Source organism: Gopherus evgoodei, chromosome 1 (genome assembly GCF_007399415.2).
Source record: "Gopherus evgoodei ecotype Sinaloan lineage chromosome 1, rGopEvg1_v1.p, whole genome shotgun sequence".
Taxonomy (NCBI): Eukaryota; Metazoa; Chordata; order Testudines; family Testudinidae; genus Gopherus; species Gopherus evgoodei.
This window is the reverse complement of record NC_044322.1, coordinates 10,486,559-10,506,531: the sequence shown is the minus strand read 5'-3', so window position 1 is coordinate 10,506,531 and position 19,973 is coordinate 10,486,559.

Genomic DNA, 19,973 nt, shown 5'->3' with positions numbered 1-19,973 from the left:
GGGGCAGGACCATGTAGAGGTTGGGGGCAGAAGGGAGGGATAGAAGCTAATATCTAACATGATTCTAATGTCTTAGAATGTCATTTCCAATTTGTGCTGATGCTATTTTACAAGGCAAGCAGGAATACTGCTCTGTGCTAACCAGGGTATTTTTTGTTTGTTTCTTTCTGGTAAGTTTCATTTTCTAGTGCTCCAGAATTTGAGTTGCAAACTTAGCAACTTCAATTCTAAAAACCCCCCACAGGTTTCCTTTTATATTGGAGAATGAACAAGAAATCATTCTATTAATAGTAACTTTGGGCCTTTTTCTTTTTTTTTAACCCCCTCAATAGCTGCATTTGGGGGCTTTTCCCTGATTTGGGGTATCATTCCTGCTCACTGTATACAAGTGGTTCCTTTAGTTATTACCGTTTATATTACGGTAGCACCCAGAATATGCCAACTGATTTGCAAGCACACAGGAAGACAATTCCTGCCCCAAAGAGCATATAATCTAAAAAGACCAAGCTGGGAAGGGATACAACATACAAGTACATACCCAGTCCAGCAATGAGCTCTATTGGGGTACACCCCAGTGCCAATGAGGATCCCAACTGATTTCAGTAGGGCGACATACAGGTTCCGGGGTTCATTCACACAGACCACATTGTAGGCATATCTTATTATTCATCTTTGTTTCCTTTTCTCTCTTTTTAAGTAAAATACTAACTTCACCTCCTACAATTTAGCTCCGTCTTCCTCTTTCCCCAGGTTCAGTTCCAGGGATTTCCCTTTTAATATCTGAATCTCTCCTTCCACATAATTGAGCAATTCAGTCATAAGCTAAATAAATGAGTAGATGCATTAAGGTTTGTCTAAGCTTGCTAAACTAAACCTAAATTCATTCTCTGTTCCTAGAGTAGATGCAAACACATACTCACTACCATGAATAGTAACGACTTGTGTATTTTTTATTGTGGCATAAGCATTTCTTAGGGACATAAAATGTTTGTGGCTTCAAAACATAATTGCTTCAATGTCAACAATGAAAAGTATTTAGACTTTCAGTACATTAACATTGCAAACTTTTATATATACATGCCAGATTTTTCAAAAATAGACTCCCAGATCTATATTTAGGCACCTAAGGGTAGGATTTCAAAAGCATCTGATTTAGGAGCACCGGCACCATTGACTTCAAACTGCAGACTCTGATGGAAGAGTATAGCCTGGTTGAAGCATTTCAGCTTCTTGACTTGTGGAAGTTCAATATATTGGAAGGTGATGCTGATTGCAAATATAGCACAGATTTATCAGTTTTGCTTTTGATTTCATATTGTTCACACAGTTAGGATGCGAATCATAGAAATGGAGGGTTGAAAGAGACCTCAAGAAGTCAAATCCAATACCCTTTGTTGAGGCAGGACAAAGTAAATCTAGACCATCCCTGACAGGTGTTTGTCCAACCTGTTCTTTGTGAGGATCTAGACTGGACTTTTTCACCATAGATGAGCAGTTAAAGTGTGAAACTTCTTGGGAAAAAAAATTTCTGTAAAATCTGAAATTCTGCTAGCAATTTGGAAACTAATTAAAGAAACAAGTACTGTACAGACCATCTGTTTTACAAATTTGATATTAAAATATGAGAAGGATATAAAGAATGAGCAATATGCAAATAAAACTATCTACTGATAAAGCACAAACCCATCAGGTGCAGATGGGACAGTCACAGGTTTTTGTAAAAGCCGACCCCTTGACAAGAGCTGCAGTATGTGGTTTTGGCAATGATTGTGGAAGTGGGTGATAGGTTCACAGGTTCCAATTCCAGGGGCTCTCTGGAACTTGAGCACCTGTTGGGAATCCCTCTGATTTTATGACCAAGTGATAGCCACAGCTATCAGCAAAAGGAGCAGGAGAAAGAAGCCTGCCAAGCACTGCAATCAATCAACGAAGGAGGCAATGCTCAGCAGTCAGCCAGAAGCCCCTAAGGCAGAGGCACTTACCCATGCACTGGGCTACATTCTGATTTGTTACACTAGGGTACAACTAGAGTAACTACACTGACTTCATTGAAGTCATTCCTGATTTACAGCAGCGTAAGAACAGAATCAACCCTGTATCCACCACCTACAGCTCACTTGGATCTTGGCCTAGGTTTCTACTAGTAGTTCATGTCTCCATCCCCAACGGACACCTATTGCCTTTGAAGCCACTATCCCTACATCCCTCCAACAGAAGGGGGTTCACTCTACCAACCTTCTCAAAGCAGACGTTTGAGGGATTTGCAGCATGCTGTGCTTCAAAGCTGCACCCTGGAACCCCTATATTCACCACTGTCACATAATTATGATATGTTTTGTACCAAGTATGCCATGTGAGATATGATTTTAAAAGTCTCGATCTGTTGTATATTAATATCCTGTTGGATTGTATGTGAAGTTACAAAGTTTTGCTGTGCATGTGCATTACTGAAATACGTTGTAAGGTTGGGAACACTCAACAACGAGCCTTTCAGGTGCAACAATGGAGGAGCCAGACACACTGATGGCCCCTAAGATCTATCCCAAGAATCATATACAATGGAGACTTCTCAGAGATAGCACATACACAATGGAGACTGCTTGACCCATGTCATAGCAAAGCCACTTTCCAGCAAGCTGGACGAAGCTACAAAAGAGGGGAAGTGACATGATCACAGCTCAACACCTAGAAACATATCTGGAGGAAAAAGACTGAACTGGAGAGGTGGTTTCAGGCTGGAAGAGAATTCCAGCCTGCATATGGAAGATCTGTAACCGACTTGTATTATCTACCAGGGGTAGACACTGCTTGATTCAAATCCTGTCTAGTTTATATAACTCAGATTGTGATTTTACTTTTATTTCTTAGGTATCCAACTTTCATCTGTACACTTATTACTTATAATCACTTCAAATCTATCTTTCTGTAGTTAATAAATCTGTTTTATATTTTACTCAAAATGGTGTTTTGCTTTAAGTGCTTGGGAAATCTGCTGAGGAACAAGAGCTGGTGCATGTCCTCTCTACACTGAGGGAGGGGCGGACTGGGTTATAAACTTACACTGGTCAGGCTTCTGACCAGGGCAAGATGGTACAACTTAGAGGTGCAAATCTGGGGAGCTGGGGGAAATTGGCTGGAGCCTCTCTATTGTTGGTTCATGAGTGGCTGGCAAAAGCATTCATGTAAGTCAGTTGGGTGCATCCTTGCCGGTGGATGTCTGTGTAAGTGCAGTACCTGGAGAGGTGTGCAGCTTCTCACAGCATCGTAGTGTGAGAGGGAACCCAGGTTGGTAAGACAGAGGGCTTAGTGGTACCCCAGTTCCAGGTGGCACCCTAGGGAACCCATCACAGGGGTTATTTATCTTTTTTGCAGCCAAGTTTTAGCCTAGCAGCTAGGTGTTGTCTTTCCTAGAGCTACTCTGATACTGGCCCAGAAATATAAAGCAGTCCCCCTGCCTTTCAAAAAGGAAGTAAAGGTAGATAGCCAAATCCTCAGCATGTATAACTTGGCATAGTTACTATTGACTTCAATAGACCTATGCTGAATTACACCAGCTGAGGATCTGGCCCAGGGGTTGTAAAACCAGAAACACTCTCACGTTAGACTCAAAAAAGTGAAAGGAGAGGTTTTCGAAGGCACAATGGTAATTATGAGCCGAAATCCCATTGACTTTCAAAGGAAGTTTGGTGCCTGACTGCCAGGGGTGGCTCTAGACATTTCGCCGCCCCAAGCACGGCGGCATGCCGCGGGGGGCGCTCTGCCGGTCGCTGGTCCCGTGGCTCCGGTGGACCTTCCGCAGGTTTGCCTGTGGAGGGTCCACTGGTCCTGCGGCTCCAGCGACCCTCCGCAGGCACGCCTGCGGGAGGTCCACCGGAGCCGCGGGACGCCGCCCTCCCGGCAACTGGCAGAGCGCCCCCCCGTGGCATGCCACCCCAAGCATACGTTTGGCGTGCTGGGGCCTGGAGCCACCTCTGCTGACTGCCCCTTGTACTTTTGAAAATCTTCCCACAAGTTTAAAAAGCCCCACAATAATTGTTTATAATACTTTCCTCAGATGAAAGGCATTTCCAAATGTAAAGAATTAACTTAAAATTTTTATTGAAAAGCAACACACTGTAAATTACATCCAATTTTGCATGACACTTTCATACTCAGAGATCAGTCTGAACACGATTTGCTTGAACTTTGAAGCCGTTAAATAATCAATTCTTCTTTGTAACCCTCATTGTTTTTAGTACACAGCGTGAACAATAGGCTTCTGTTACTAATTTAACACCTGCAAATTCGCATGCTTAACCAAAGGCTATGTAGTCTACTGGATTAAGGGCCTAATTCTTCTCTTGTGTACTCAGGCTTTACACTTGCGTAACTCCATTCAATTTAATGGAATTATTTCTGATTTATACCAATGTAATTGAAAGGAGAATTAGGAGAATTAATGGTCATAAACTCATGTACAAGCAAGAACTGGGAGTCCTGGCACAGTCAAGAAACTATGATGTGATTGGAATAACAGAGACTTGGTGGGGTAACTCACATGACTGGAGCACTGTCATGGATGGGTTTAAACTTCAGAAAGGACAGGCAGGAGAGAAAAGGTAGAGGAGTTGCCCTGTGTGTAAAAGAGCAGTATGACTGCTCAGAACTCCAGTATGAAACGGGAGAAAAGCCTGTTGAGTCTTTGGGTTAAGTTTAGAGGTGAAAGCAACAAGGGTGGTGCTGTGGTGGGCATCTGCTATAGACCACCAGACCAGGAGGCTGAGCTAGATCAGGCTTTCTTTGGATAACTAACAAAAGTTTCCAGATCACAGGTCCTGGATCTCATGGGGGACTTCAACCACCCGGACATCTGCCGGGAAAGCAATACAGCAGTGCACAGACAATCCAGGAAGTTTTTGGATTGTCTGTGCACTGACAATCCAAAAACTTCCTGGTGCAAGTGCTAGAGGAACCAACTAGGGGCCGTGTTCCTCTTGACCTGCTGCTCACAAACAGGGAAGAATTACTAGGGGAAGTAGAAGTGGGTGGCAAAGTGACCATGAGATGATTGAGTTCAAGGTCCTGACAAAAGGAAGAAAGGAGAGCAGCAGAATACGGACCCTGGCCTTCAGAAAAGCAGATTGACTCCCTCAGGAAACTGATGGACAGGATCCCCTGGGAGGCTAATATGCGGGGGGAAAGGAGTCCAGGAGAGCTGGCTGTATTTTACAGAAGCCTTATTGAGCTCGCAAGAACAAACCATCTTGATGTGTGGAAAGAATAGCAAATATGACAGGCAACCAGCTTGATTTAACAGAGAAATTTTCCAGGAGCTTAAACACCAAAAGGAAGCTTACAAGAAGTGGAAACTAGATGACTAGGGAGGAGTATAAAAATATTGCTCGAGCATGCAGGGGTATAAATCACGAAGGCCAAAGCACAATTGGAGTTGCAGCTAGCAAGGAATGGGAAGGGTAACAAGAAGGGTTTCTACAGGTAGGTTAGTAACAAAAATGTGGTCAGGGAAAGTATGGAACCCTTACTGAATGGGGGAGGCAACCTAGTGACAGATGATGTGGAAAAAGCTGAAGTACTCAATGTGATGGGTTGCCCCCCTTAGGATGGCACCTGATATGCTGAGATACCACTAAGCCCACCTATTATGCCAGCCTGGGCACCCTTTTTACCTGTCTTACTGAGCCAGGCTATTAAGTCTCCTCCAGCACACACACACACACACACAGGTAGGGCCACACCCAACTGCAGAACGGAACAGATATTGAGATGAGCTCTGGGAAGGCTCAGCTTAAGGGACTTGCCCCAGCACGCAGGTATCCACCTCCCTTGGAGTGCAGACCTAAAGGTATATTATGAAATCTGCCTCCTCTCTTAGTGTGGAGGAAGGTATACAAAACTTCTCCCCCGGCCATCAGAAATTACAGAAATTGGGTTTAATAATAAAACAAAGTTTAACTACAAAAGGCGGATTAAGTGGTAAGAGGGGTAGCAAACAGAACAAAGCAGATTACTAAGCAAATAAAACCAAACACATAAGCTAAGCTTGTTTCACTAAAGAAATTGCTTACAAATAGTAATTTTTCACCCTAGATATTGCTGCAGGCAGATTACAGACAGTCTTGAAAGGTGGATGCACTGGTCTCCAGCTTGAAACCTCAGTCATTATTACTCACAAGCTGGACTCCCTTCTGCTTGGGTTCAACCCTTCTCCCCTCAGTTCAGTTCTTGCTTCCAGGTGTTTTTTCAGTGTCTCTTTGAGTGAGGAGGCAGAGGAGAACCAGGGCCGGCTTTAGGAAGTGCGGGGCCCAATTCAAATTTTCGGCGGGGCCTTGGCAGGGATGACTAAAAAGAAAAAAGTGTGAAAAAAAGCCTTCCATTTCTTCCATGTATTATTTACTTTCCATAACTATATAAATAATAAAATTGTATATTATGCACATTGCATCATATATGCTGTTGATTGGTTATTAATGATTGCCGTTTCACATGTGTGGGTCCCTGCCACTCCCTGGGAGTGTGCACATGTGTGGGTCCCCGCTGCTTTCTGCCCCCCTCATTGAAGCAGGCGTGCAGGTTACTGGCCTGGGAACTGCAGGGCAGCAGTGGACATGGGGCTGGTTTGAGACAGGGCAGGGGCTGACTGGAGGTAGGGTCTGGCTGCAGGCAGGGCAAGGGGTGCGGGGCTGGCTGGAGACAGGGGAGTGTGGGGCAGGCTGGCTTCAGGCAGGGCCACAGGGGGGTGCAGCAGGGGTTGGCAGGGCTGGAGACAGGAGTATGGGACTGGCTGGCTTCAGGCAGGGGGGTGCAGCAGGGGTTGGCTGGAGACAGGGCAGGGTGGGAAGTGCAGGGCTGGTGCAGGCAGGGGTGTGTGGCAGGGGTTGGCTGGAGACAGGGCAAGGGGTTTGGTAGGGGCTGGCTGTGGGCAGGGGGTGCAGAGCTGGCTGCAGGCAGTGGGGGGCGGGGCTGGTGCGGGCAGGGGTGCAGCAGATTCAGCTGAAGCCCCGGCCCTTTAAAAAGCTCCCATGCCCCCTGCTATCCCAGGGCTCTGGGGGCTATTTAAAGGGCCCGGGGCTCCCCTGCTTCTACCCCGCCTGGACCTTTTAAATAGCCGCAGGAGCCCTGGGGAATGCATGGGGGCGGCGGGGCTCTGGCGGCTATTTAAAGGACAGGGGTGGCAGAGGCAGCTGGAGCCCTGGCCCTTTAAATAGCCCCCAGAGCCCCCTGCTATCCCAGGGCTCTGGGAGCTATTTAAAGGGCCCGGAGCTCCGGCCAGGGCCGCGGGGCATGTGGCGCTCCGGCCGGAGCTCCAGCCAGGAGAGCGGGGCCGCGGGGCTTGTGGCGCTCCGGCCGGAGCTCTAGCCGTGGCCGCGGGGCTTGTGGCGCTCCGGCCGGAGCTCCAGCCGGGGCCACGGGGCTTGTGGCGCTCCGGCCGGAGCTCCAGCCGGGGCCGCGGGGCTTGTCATGCTCTGGACAGAGCTCCAGCCAGGAGAGCGGGGCCGCGGGGCTTGCGGCGCTCTGGTCAGAGCTCCAGCTGAGAGAACGGGGCTGTGGGGCAGCTGCACTCCCGCCGGTGCTTTGGTCAGGGGAACGGGGCCATGGAAGACCCCGGAGCAGACCACAGCCAGGGTGAGTAAAAAAATTTAAAAGGCGCCTAAAGCGTGGGGCCCTCTTAGGCGCAGGGCCCGATTCCCAGGAATCGGGCGAATTGGCCTAAAGCCGGCCCTGAGGAGAACCATAATGATGTCACGCCCCTGCCTGATATAGCTCTTGTGTAAGGCGGGAACCCTTTGTCCTCTAGTGGAAAACCACTGGCATTCCAAAAGGGGAGGAGAGGTATCCAGTACTTGGTGATGCAGACACATGTCTGCATGGCTGTGGCAGCCATTGCTCATAGGCTGTCTCCAGCATCCATAAGAAGACTAAGCTCCTTCACAGTCCCTTGTCTCTGCTAATGAGCCATTAGCCCAATCTGTTTTTTCCAGTGTTGCTCCATTCTACTGTTGTACCTGAAGGGCTGGTTGGGGCTGACACTCAAGATAAGACATTTGAAATACAGACACAGAGTTAAGTATCAGGGGGTAGCCGTGTTAGTCTGTATTCACAAAAACAACAAGGAGTCCGGTGGCACCTTAAAGACTGACAGATTTAATCGGGCATAAGCTTTCATGGGTAAAGCGAGGTTTTTTACCCACGAAAGCTTATGCCCAAATAAATCTGTTAGTCTTTAAGGTGCCACCGGACTCCTTGTCGTTTTTGTAGATACAGAGTTAATAGTCCTAACTTCAGATACAGAAATGATACAGGCATACAAATTGGGTAATCACATTCAGTAAATCATAACCTTTCCAATGACATCTCACATGAGCCATCTTGCATAAAGTATATCTCAGTTATGTCATTCATATCGCAAGCATATTTTCATAAATAATATGGAGTGAATTGTCAGACCTTCCCCCTGATATTACTGCCACAGGGGTGGTCACTGACCAATGCGGAGGTGTCATAAACAGATAGCTAAGGGTTAATGTCTCTTTCACCTGAAGCACCTGACCAGAGGACCAATCAGGAAACCGGATTTTTTCAACTTTGAGTGGAGGGAAGTTTGTGTCTGGGTCTTTGTTTTCTGGCTGCCTGCTTTCTCTGAGCTTTGGAGAAGTAGTTTCTACTTTCTAGTCTTCTATTTCTAAGTGTATGGACAAAGAAATCAAATAGTAAGTTATATGGTTTCTTTTCATTGGTATTTGCATGAATATAAGTGCTGGAGTGCTTTGATTTGTATTCTTTTTGAATAAGGCTGTTTATTCAATATTCTTTTAAGCAATTGACCCTGTATTGTGTCACCTTAATACAGAGAGACCATTTGTATGTATTTTTCTTTCTTTTTATATAAAGCTTTCTTTTAAGACCTGTTGAAGTTTTCTTTACTGGGAAATGTCAGGAAAATTGAGTCTGTACTCACCAGGGAATTGGTGGGAGGAAGAAATCAGGGGGGGAGATCTGTGTGTGTTGGATTTGCTAGCCTGATTTTGCATTCCCTCTGGGTGAAGAGGAAAGTACTTTTGTTCCCAGGACTGGAAACGGAGAGGGGGAGTCACTCTGTTTGGATTCACAGAGCTTGTGTCTGTGTATCTCTCCAGGAGCACCTGGAGGGGGGAAGGGAAAAAGGATTATTTCCCTTTGTTGTGAGACTCAAGGGATTTGGGTCTTGGGGTCCCCAGGGAAGGTTTTTCAGGGGGACCAGAGTGCCCCAAAACACTCTAATTTTTTGGGTGGTGGCAGCAAGTACCAGGTCCAAGCTGGTAGCTAAGCTTGGAGGTTTTCATGCTAACCCCCATAATTTGGACGCTAAGGTCCAAATCTGGGACTAAGGTTATGACAGGAGGCAGTATACCTAAAATTCCTTTTTGGCTTTAGTTATACAGCCTCCAAGTGTTACCAAACACTGTAAAAGCAGCAAAGAATCCTGTGGCACCTTATAGACTAACAGACATTTTGGAGCATGAGCTTTCATGGGTGAATACCCACTTCCTCAGATGCATGTAATGGAAATATCCAGGGGCAGGTATATATATGTGTGCTAGCAAGCAAGCTAGAGATAACGAGGTCAGTTCAATCAGGGAGGATGAGGCCCTGTTCTAGCAGTTGAGGTGTGAAAACCAAGAGAGGAGAAACTGGTTCTGTAATTGGCAAGCCATTCACAGTCTTTGTTCAATCCTGAGCTGATGGTGTCAAATTTGCAGATGAACTGAAGCTCAGCAGTTTCTCTTTGAAGTCTGGTCCTGAAGTTTTTTTGCTGCAGGATGGCCACCTTAAGGTCTGCTATAGTGTGGCCAGGGAGGTTGAAGTGCTCTCCTACAGGTTTTTGTATATTGCCATTCCTAATGTCTGATTTGTGTCCATTTATCCTTTTCCGTAGAGACTGTCCAGTTTGGCCGATGTACATAGCAGAGGGGCATTGCTGGCATATGATGGCGTATATTACATTGGTGGATGTGCAGGTGAATGAACCAGTGACGGTGTGGCTGATCTGGTTAGGTCCTGTGATGGTGTCGCTGGTGTAGATATGTGGGCAGAGTTGGCATCGAGGTTTGTTGCATGGATTGGTTCCTGAGTTAGAGTTATTATGGTGTGGTGTGTAGTTACTGGTGAGAATATGTTTCAGGTTGGCAGGTTGTCTGTGGGCAAGGATTGGCCTGCCACCCAAGGCCTGTGAAAGTGTGGGATCATTGTCCAGGATGGGTTGTAGATCCTTGATGATGCGTTGGAGGGCTGGGGGCTGTATGTGATGGCCAGTGGAGTCCAGCCCCCAGCTAAAACCCCTCCAACGCATCATCAAGGATCTACAACCCATCCTGGACAATGATCCCACACTTTCACAGGCCTTGGGTGGCAGGCCAATCCTTGCCCACAGACAACCTGCCAACCTGAAACATATTCTCACCAGTAACTACACACCACACCATAATAACTCTAACTCAGGAACCAATCCATGCAACAAACCTCGATGCCAACTCTGCCCACATATCTACACCAGCGACACCATCACAGGACCTAACCAGATCAGCCACACCGTCACTGGTTCATTCACCTGCACATCCACCAATGTAATATACGCCATCATATGCCAGCAATGCCCCTCTGCTATGTACATCGGCCAAACTGGACAGTCTCTACGGAAAAGGATAAATGGACACAAATCAGACATTAGGAATGGCAATATACAAAAACCTGTAGGAGAGCACTTCAACCTCCCTGGCCACACTATAGCAGACCTTAAGGTGGCCATCCTGCAGCAAAAAAACTTCAGGACCAGACTTCAAAGAGAAACTGCTGAGCTTCAGTTCATCTGCAAATTTGACACCATCAGCTCAGGATTGAACAAAGACTGTGAATGGCTTGCCAATTACAGAACCAGTTTCTCCTCTCTTGGTTTTCACACCTCAACTGCTAGAACAGGGCCTCATCCTCCCTGATTGAACTGACCTCGTTATCTCTAGCTTGCTTGCTAGCACACATATATATACCTGCCCCTGGATATTTCCATTACATGCATCTGAGGAAGTGGGTATTCACCCACGAAAGCTCATGCTCCAAAACGTCTGTTAGTCTATAAGGTGCCACAGGATTCTTTGCTGCTTTTACAGATCCAGACTAACACGGCTACCCTCTGATACTAAACACTGTAAAGTTATCCATAGGTGCTTTTGGAAAGTTTTGGGTTTCTGTTCCCAGGTTGCCTGAAAACATTGTGGTGTGTAGCACTGTGTACATAACGCACATGTCAATATCTTTTAAATTATAGCTGTCTTGGCATTTAGCCCCCAATGCCATGAGGCAGTGTGCCTCAGTTTCCCCTTCCATACAGGGGTCTAGATTGGTTATGCTTTCCCTGCTGTGCCAAGCTCTAAACCTGTTTACAGGTACTAGTTGAGAAGCAGTATTCTCATAGGACTTTCTTGTTACCATTCCTAATCTGTACCAAAGTTTTTTCCAAAAATACATGCATGTCATATATTTTTAAAGTATTTACCACCAGAATCAAATTCTTTGTCTTAACCCACAGAGTGTGTAGTAAGAGACATAAAATTACCAACAAATTCATGACAGAGAGGCGCTTCCAAGTATGATTATCATACCACGCCTTCTGTATGGGTCAGTTTGTTTAGCATTCATTTTGTATTTCGCATCACCTCAGTAAAGGTTCTTAGTTTAGGTATGTCTTTGGGGGTTTGGCAAGGAAAGGGTGTATGGGGACCTTGTATGTTACTGGCCCACCCCCTGTGGATTTGCATTTCCTCTCCAGGATTAAGCCCATGGGAAGAATCCACTTCCCATCCTGGGATTCCTTCGACCTGCCCACCCCTATCACTCAGTGTTTGATGCTCAGCTGTTGAGAGGGGTTTATCTGCCCGGGAAGTGACTGTCTCCACCCCTTTGTCAGAAGGTTCATTAGCAGGGGTGGCTCTAGGCATTTTGACACCCCAAGCACGGCAGGCAGGCTGCCTTTGGTGGCATGCCTGTGGAGGGTCCACTGGTCCCACAGCTTTGGCGGACCTCCTGCAGGCATGCCTGCGGGAGGTCTGCCAAAGCTGTGGGACCAGCAGACCCTCCGCAGGCACGCCTGCTGGAGAGCCGTGGGACCAGCGGACCCTCCACCGGCATGCCGCCGAAGGCAGCCTGCCTGCTGCCCTCAGGGCGACCGGCAGAGCGCCCCCAGTGGTTTGCCGCCCCAAGCACGTGCTTGGCATGCTGGTGCCTGGAGCTGCCTCTGTTCATTAGCATATTCATTGACACCAGAATGCTTGGAAGACACCGCCCCGCTCCATGTCTTAAAGGGACAGATTTAGTTCTCACAAGTAAAACTATTTTGCAATAGTTGGGCCTGGATTGGGATACTCTCAGTCCACCCCTCTCTCTATTAGTTGTATAGCTGCTCCCCTCAGGGAGGTCAGTTACACAGATCCCTCTTAAAACCTGAGCCACAGGTGAGGTGCCTGGGAATGCAGAGGCTAGATTGTGAAGCTCAGCTGCTCTTGATCAACGGCTTGATGCCTAGCTGGCGGTTGGTATCAAGCGGAGTGCCTCAGGGGTCGGTCCTGGGGACTGGTTTTGTTCAACATCTTCATTAATGATCTGAATGATGGGATGGATTGCACCCTCAGCAAGTTGGGGAGGAGGTGAGCAGCCCTCAGTGGTGAAAGAACAGGTTAAGGACTGTTTAGAAAGCTGGACATGCACAAGTCTATGCGGCCAGATCTAATGCAGCTGAGGGTGCAAAGAGAGTTGGCTGATGGGATTGCAGAGCCATTGGCCATTATTTGTGAAAACTTGTGGCAACTAGGGGAGGTCCTGGACAATTGGAAAAAGACAAATATAGTGCCCATCTTTAAAAAGGGAAAGTAGAAGAATCTGGGGAGCTACAGATCGGTCAGCATCACCTCAGTCCCTGGAAAAATCATGGAGGAAGTCCTCAAAGAATCCATTTTGAAGTGCTTGGAGGAGAGGAAGGTGATCAGGAACAGTCAACGTGGATTCACCAAGGGCAAGTCATGCCTTACCAACCTGATTGCCTTCTATGGTAAGATAACTGGCTCTGTGGATATGGGGAAAATGGTAGATGTGATATATCTTGACTTTACCAAAGCTTTTGATACCGTCTCCCACAGTATTCTTGCCAGCAAGTTCAAAAAGTATGGATTGGATGAATGGACTATAAGGTGGATAGAAAGCTGGCTAGATCGTCAGGTAGTGATCAACAGCTCGATGTCTAGTTAGCAGCCAGTATCAAGCTTGTATCAGGGGGTCTGTCCTGTGGCTGGTTTTGTTCAACATCTTCATTAACATTCTGAATGGTGGGAGAGACTGCACCCTCAGCAAGTTTGTGGATGACACTAAGATGGTGGGGAGAGAGAGATACAATGGAGGGTAGGGATAGGATCCACGGTGGTCTAGACAAATTGGAGGATTGGGCTAAAAGAAATCTGGTGAGGTTCAACAAGGACAAGTGCAGAGTCCTGCACTTAAGATGGAAGAATCCCATGCACTGCTACAGGCTGGGGACTGATTTTACAGAAATGCCGCTTAGCGAAAGGACCTGGGGATTACAGTGGATGAGAAGCTAGATAGGAATCAACAGTGTGCCCTTCTTGCCAAGAAAGGCTAATGGCCTATTGGGCTGCATTAGTAGGAGCATTGCCAGAAGATCAAGGGAAGTGATTATTCCCTTCTATTCGTCACTGGTGAGGCCACATCTGGAGTACTGTATCCAGTTTTGGGCCCTCTACTACAGAAAAGATGTGGACAAATTGGAGAGACTCCAGTGGAGGGCAACAAAAATGATTAAGGGGCTTGGGCACATGATTTATGAGATGCTGAGGGAACTGGGCTTATTTAATCTGCAGAGGAGAAGAGTGAGGGGGATTTGATAGCAGCCTCCAACTACCCAAAGTGGGGTTCCAAAGAGCATGCAGCTAGGCTGTTCTCAGTGGTGGTAGATGACAAAACAGGGAGCAATGGTCTCAAGTTGCAGTGGGGGAGGTTTAGGTTGAATATTAGGAAAAACTATTTCACTAGGACGGTGGTGAAGCACTGGAATGGGTTATCTAGGGAGGTGGTGGAATCTCCATCATTAGAAGTTTTTAAGGCCTGGCTTGACAAAGCCCGGGCTGGGATAATTTAGTTGGTGTTGGTCCTGATTTGAGCATGAGAAGACCTTCTGAGGTTTCTTCCAATCCTTATCTTCTATGAAGAGCTCTGAATTGGAAAGCAGAGAACCAGTTTAGCTCAGTATCTTGTTTAACTCAACCATTTACATTATTTACCCTTTTCTAATATGGCTGTTTTATATATTGACCAAAATCTTGTACCACTGAAATCCTAGAGAATATTGCTATTGAATTCAATTGGACCAGGGTTTAGTGTTACATCAGGTGTAGCATATAATTAACGTTTCACTTATGATTCCAAACCACACCTCCTCCCATAGGAATATTGAACATGGCTGTGCGGTGCCTCACATTTTAAATATCAGCAGATTGTAAGATAAAGGCTGAAACTGTCAGCCTTTTAGACCATGTCTACATTAGGAGCGCTTTGCCAGTTTAGCTATACTGGTATAGTATGCTAGCAAAGTGCTCCCAGTATGGACATAGCTTATTTCAGCTTCCGCCCCTCCCCCTCCTCCACTCCACCACCCCAGCAAAATAAGATATACTGGCAAAAGCACAGTTTTGCTGGTGTAATTGTCTACTCTATGAAATTTTGCTAGCATAGCTGTGTTGATCACAGATCCCACCTCACCACACGCCTGACCAACACAGCTTGCTCGCAACAGTTTGCAGTATCGAGCTGATCTTAGATATGAAATCCCAATATGCTTTACTGCTCAGCAGCAGAGCAGTGAGCCTCTGTTTGGGGGTCAATCGTCCTATGGTGGCAGTCTCAATACCCAAACAAACTCTATGAGGCGGATAACTACAGGGCTCTCAAACTCCCTTCCCCCTTGGTTCAGGAGAGTTTTGCTTTGTTAACTTTCTGAACAGGCTACAAAGCCTGGGGAATAAATTGTGCTTAGAAATATAAGGCCAGATTCTCCTTGGCTTTAAGGTCACTTTGTACAGCTGGGAAGGGGATGATTTTCCCATTGGAGGGGGATCCTCTGGTGTTGTAGAGCTCCTACTCCAACCCACTCCCTCAGGCTGGCGTTAGGGATATGGCTGGGGGAAAGACTATGTAACAGAGGCTCTCTTATGCCCAGCTTGACCCATGGCTGTTGCAGTAGCCACTGGGAGCCATGGGCAACCAGTAGCTAGATCAGTAAGTCTTATATAATATTATGGAACCACTGTGAAAGCATCTAGAACAATGGATAGGCACTTGTTACCAATCAAAAATAAATAAGTAAGGTTCACCCTAACTGTCTTTCTTTACTTTCTGAAATTGTTGGCAATTTCCACCAACTGTTCCAGCCAGCAAGAATATTTTCAGCATTGCAGCAAACCTGGTGCTCGGTGGGCTGATCTTCTGCTAAAGCTCTACTTAAGTAGTCAGAATTTCTACCCCTAATTACTCTGGTGACACAAAATTGTCTCACCCAAAGTAATGAAATTATGAATAACACCACTGGTATAACTGATCCTTTCTCCTCAATCTTCTACCCTTCATCTGTCTCATCTATATAAGCCTGTCTTTTTTAACGCACTTGTGTCCAATGTGTTTGTGTTATTTTAGGTTACTGATCCTTTGTGCTGCATAAGCAAGGTTAGCAAGGGAATGGCTGCCACAGCTGAGCCCTCGTCCAGACTAACCCGCGGCATCGGCGGGTTAAAATCGATTGCTCGGGGATCGATATATCGCGTCTAGTCTGGACGCGGTGTATCGATCCCCGAGCGCGCTTACATCGATTCCGGAACTCCATCAATCCGAACGGAGTTCCGGAATCGACACGGAGAGCCGCGGACATCGATGCGGCGCTGTCCAGACTGGTGAGTACCTCGATTTTAGAAATTCGACTTCAGCTACGTTATTCTCGTAGCTGAAGTTGCGTATCTAAAATCGATTTTAATTCCTAGTCTGGACGTGGGCTGAGACACTGAACAGGCAGGGGGACACATCAGATTACCAAGTGTGTAAGTAGATCACCCACCTATGTGCAAGGAGCCTGAAGGCAGAATTCTGGTTGCAAAATATTGGGATGAGACAATTTTCTCTGAGATAAACTACTAAGGTTAGTTAAGAGGTGCCCACCAGTGAAAATCTGAGCACTTTCCACTTTGTCAAACCCTTTCAGGATTTGTCTCATAATAAATTCTTCAGATATGTTGAAAAGACTTGGAGATAAATTAAAAGACACCTTGTCTCACACCCAGCTCAGTGGAAAACCACTCACTGTCACCTACTGCTGTTCACCCTGTGGTCTGGTGGTGGTAGTAGAAACAAGGTGTTCGATGAGATGTTTAGGAATCCTTGTCTGCCAGGATCCTCCAAAAATGGTCACAATTAGATGGTATCAGATGCTTTTGACTAGTCAATAAATCAATAGGTGATTGTACGTGCTGCATTTTTCAGTGATGTGACGAATAGTCACAATTTGATTATGTTTGGCCTGGCCCTGTCTGAAACCAACTTGTTGTGGAGGTAGTTCTGCATCTATCCTTTACTTCATATGATCCAGGATTAGATACAATTTTGCTCACAGGTGATATGAGGGAGATGACACAAAAGTTACTACATCTTGATACGTCTCCTGCCTTTGGTAAGGGCGGAAAGATTACCTTTATCCAGTCGTCTGGCCAATTTCTAGTCATCCAGACATGGTTGCAAATTTTCCACATAAGATCAATACCATAGTCATCAAATTGCTTTTAAAACAATTCTCCTGGTATGTTTTCTACCCCTAGTGCCTTCCTAGGCTTCATTTTCATAATAGCACATCCCATTTCCTCTTGCAGGATTGATGGATCCTACTCTGTACTCTCTTTTCTGTCATACTTTGCTCTAAATGGCTCTGAGTCATACAGATCAGCACAGTAATCTCGCCATCTGTGTTCAGTATCATCACCATCAGTGAGAACTCTGACATCATAATCTTTCATTATATTTGACTGCAGAGAAAGATTTCTTACTGAAAAGCTGACTGCTGTAACAGTAACTTGTGTTATTGCTCTCTTTATAATTTACACATTTTGCCTTTATATAGTCACTTGTCGCATCTAGTCTGCCTTTGAATCTGTCTACTCAGTTCCTTGTATTCCCTCTTACGTTCTTCAGTCTCCAAGCCACTCTTTCACTCTGCATCATTTTTTCCACCAGCTCAAACACTTTCTCAATTAACAGGGTGTGGTCCAATGCTGACTTTTCACAATGTGTGCTTTCATGGTGTTAAGCATGATAGTGTTCATTTTACTTAAAAGTTCATTTGGATTTTTCTCCTCTTTTACCTGTGTCAATGCCTCACACACACATTGTACAGAAGTCATGTAATTTTTGTTGATTCTAGACAAGTCCAGACACAGGGCACCTGCCAAATATTTTTTCTTTTTAAGTTTTAATTTTATTTTTGAGGCTAACGATAGAGGTTCTGAACCGCAGCCTGCGCTTGGGAAAGTATTGCCCATTAAACGCTTGATCTACAGTGTTACTGTATCATTTTACCATCAGTTTGGTTCTTTGTCATACTATCAGGTGATCCCCACATGTATAAACATGTATGCTATTGAGTAAAAGTGCTATTTGTAATGACCAGGTAATTAGAGCAGCAGGATTCAACTGAAAGCCCTCCTCTCTCATTTTGTAAGTTACAAATAAATACATTTTAAAAACAAAAATAGTTGGAACAAACAGTTTGTTGGTCAATCACTCGGCCACATTGAGTTCATAGTACCGTGTCTTCTGTGCTGCAACTGTTAGTTACAATGGGTTTGTTATAACAGAAGAGATCGTTGGTCTATCACATCTGGCACACTGCCTCAGTCAGAGTCTAAAGTAGGTGATGACTCAGTGGAAGATGAGAACACCTCCACATAATTCAATTGGGGCCAGTTATGCAATCCTGGGAATTTGGACTTGGGGGTGGATTAAGGCTATTTCCTCTTTCCTGCAAATTAGAACCACTTCAGATGAAGGAGGGAATATAAGGAAGAAGCAAACATTCTTAATAGAAGAAAACTTAAAAAAAAAAAAAGTTCAAAAAGGATCTATCAGAAAAAAAAAAGATAAATCTTTCTAAATATGAAGGGTTTTGAGGATGGGTCTAGAATTTCTTTCATTGTAATGCATCTAGAAAAGGGGAGGCAGATGGTAGGTGATTATATTTTTTCCTTGCTCTATAGGAGGAATGTGGTCCTAACCAGTCCCAACTGGAATGCATTCCCCGCATCGGCAGTATACTATTGTAACCCCCCTTTCCTCCCTAGGTTACTCGGAAGCATGCCAACACTCACCTGTGTGCCTGATGTTGTTGACATTAAAGAAGATCCTGAGTATCCCAATGGTGATGGAGAGGTGGGAATCCTCTAGTCACCCCTCTGCTGCAGTCCCTTTACTCCTAAAGGAAGTTAAAATTGGCGGTGCCTCCACCTAGCTGGCCCCTGTACACACTCAATGGCGTGCCTTGGGAACCTTCAGCAATAAAGCCATTCTAATAATAAAATAATAATAATAATAATAATAAAGTCTGTGACATGGGTATAACTCAAAAATACCAATTCTAAATAATATACATCCAATATACTTAAGTTAGAGTTAACATACCTTTACTTAACTTAAGGAAACAGGGTCTAACAGACTAAGATGAAATGTCACTATTAATTTAAATCCTTAGGGGCAGTTGAATAAAATCAATTAAATCTCATATACTGTAATGAATGAAGCTTATGTAACTGGCCTTTACTCTGCCACCATTCATCCCACCCCGCAGTGAACACACCTCTGGATCTCAGAGTCCCAGGCACTTGCTTGTGTGGGCGCACTGGAAGATCTGCAGCTGGAGACAGCGCTCGGTTGGTTCTGTGTCTCAGTCCAGCCAAGACAACAACCCCTCTGACGACTGGAGCTGGCCCTGCCAAATGCCAGCAGCTCTGGGCCCTGGTTCAGGGGAAGATCACTCTGCCTTTCCTCAGACTCAGTCCCTCTGCTGTGCCCCTTCCCTTGCAAGTACTTTCCCAAACAACAGTGGGGGTTCCTCATAGTTCCCTCACTGCAGCCCCACCTTAGTCAGCTCTAGGCACAGCAACAGTCTCTGCTCTGACCCCAGTGAAGCCACCAACAGCCTCTGAAGCTCCCTCAATCAAAGCCCCTGCAGGCTCTCAGCCGCAGCTTCTGGCTTTCTAGCAGCAGCTCCTGGTATGGACAGAGCTCCACAGCAGCAATCTCATTCATTTTCCCAAAATGGAGTCCACCGCTTGCGCTCCCTACACGAAGAAGTCTCGCCCTCTTTCCCCAAGGCATCATAGGAGTTGTGGTCTCTAAGGCTAGATTGCAGCACACAGGCTTTTCCCCTGGAACTCTCCCAATAAAGTTCAGAGGCCACTCTAGTAAAGGGTGCCTACGCTATCATTACATTTTCTGCAGATGCTGCAGGAAGAAAAGCAGCACTTGGTGTCCACATGGACAGCATATGGCACTGCTCTGCTATCACTCAGAGTTTTATGGGGGTGGTTGCAACAGAGAGCGAATAATTATTTAAATGGAAAGCCTCCTTCATGGATTCACATTAAAAACCAGAATTTAGATGGCTCAGGGGCTGGGTAATTGGATACAGAGACTCTCACCTTTAGGTTAGGGGTTCAAATTCAAGTCTAAGTCTGCAGAAACTGAAAGTGAGATAAAAGGGTGAAATGTTCTCAGTCTTGTTCCTGTTGCTGCCAACAGGTAGGACTGAATTTTTCTCTAAGGCTGTGCTATAAATCGGCTGCTGGAGAATCGTTCGATGCCTGTTTGGTTATACATGCACAGGTTGATGCCTCATCTCAGATCAG